General features: G+C 42.0%; 1 non-coding gene across 1 annotated transcript; it reads left to right on the plus strand.

The window, feature by feature from the left end:
• Nucleotides 1–379: 379 nt before the first annotated feature.
• LOC118969467 (U6 spliceosomal RNA) lies at nucleotides 380–486 on the plus strand. Its single transcript, XR_005057395.2, has one exon. It is a non-coding gene; the product is annotated as a U6 spliceosomal RNA (small nuclear RNA).
• The last annotated feature ends 1,141 nt before the right edge of the window (nucleotides 487–1,627 follow it).

Consider the following 1,627-nt stretch of genomic DNA (forward strand, 5'->3'; position numbering starts at 1 on the left):
AGCATAGGTCTCAGCATATTTAGGGACTCAATCTTTGCAACTGGAGAGAGTTGGGCAATATTGAGTAATATTAAGTAATTAACTAAAAAGTCCTGTCATGAAGAATTCTGAATGCCAGATAGGCCCCACTTGTTACATGCCTGCCGTATGGCCCAGCCAGCCAGCCAGCAATTCCAGCAATGTCACCACACTTTCCTGCCGTGACTTGGGAAGGGGCTCAAACGGAGTCTCCTTTAATGACTAATCTCAGGAGGAGGGCTGTGCACAAGCAGTCTTTGCCTTGAAGGAAAAAACGTGTTTATGTACCCTTAGAATCTGAATTCTAAAACAAAGTATGCTAAATATCCCCACATAAGTTGATTAAAATTCAAATCCATGTGTGCTCACTTCGGCAGCACCTATACTAAAATAGGAACGATATGAAGAAGATTAGCATGGCCCCTGAGCAAGGAAGACATGCAAATTTGTGAAGCATTCCATATTTTTTTATTTTTTTTTAAATTTTCAATCCATCTTGTATTAGCTACAGAATAATGAATTGATGAGCCTTTGAAATAGTTTAAGAGAAATTACCACACAGGCTTCATTCTAGGTCCTCAGTTTTTTTCTGTTTATAACCTTTATTAAGTGACACATCCACTTCCCAGCCCAGCTGTCCCCACTAGGCACATGACTCCCACCCTGCCATCACTAGCACACCTTCACCTTCACTCCAATTGCATATTCCCAGTAGTTTGGAGTCAATTTCTACTTGACTCTCAAGTACCATTCACCATGTCCAAACCCAACACCCTTTTCTTCAAACCAGCTTTCTCTCCATTTTTCTCTTCTTTTTCAATGTTTCAGCTATTCTTCCACAGCTACCAGCTGTTTAAAAAACTCAAAATCAGTGTTGATTCATCTCATCCCTGATACTTTATCAAACTAAAACTCCAATCGATTTCCATCTCCACCTCCTTCTGTCCCTATTTTCACAGTCTCTGAGTGGGTCACTAGGACAGTTTTCTCATTGGCTCCTGACTAATCCAACCTGCACATAACTGCCAAACTAATCTTCTTTAATATATCACTTTCATCCTGCTGATTCCCTGCTCAATAATCTTAGATAGTTCCCTCTTTCAGATGCAACCAAAACAGAGCAAAAGCCCACTAGGAAATTTCACAGATGCTCTCTTCTCTGAGTGGTAAGTATTATTATCTCAGTCAAACTAATGATGAAAATTGGGGCTCCAATATTTAACTTGCCTAAGGCTAGTAATTGGCAGGGCCAGGATTACAGCCCAGTCCTTTAAGTCTGGTCCGGTGCTTTGCTTTGCTTTCATAGAAGTTCATAGCTCCTGTGCTTGAGTTCAAGAATCTCCATAATCTCCCTTGGATTCATTTAACCAATTTTATTTCTTCTAATTCCCTGACATAGCCCTTCCTATAGCCAGCCCTTAGCTCCTCATTGCCTTTCAGTATGCCTACCTCATTCCTGCTTCTCTATGACTTCCCTGGGGGATACACTAGCTTTCCCCAAGCTCTGAAGCACACCTTCAGCCCCAGGCAGGGTTGTGGCGGGGGCTCTGATCACTTCCCTGACAATACCATCCTTCCTCAGCTGGCCTCCTACAGTATTTATGCTCCT

This window comes from Manis javanica, chromosome 3 (genome assembly GCF_040802235.1).
Source record: "Manis javanica isolate MJ-LG chromosome 3, MJ_LKY, whole genome shotgun sequence".
NCBI lineage: Eukaryota > Metazoa > Chordata > Mammalia > Pholidota > Manidae > Manis > Manis javanica.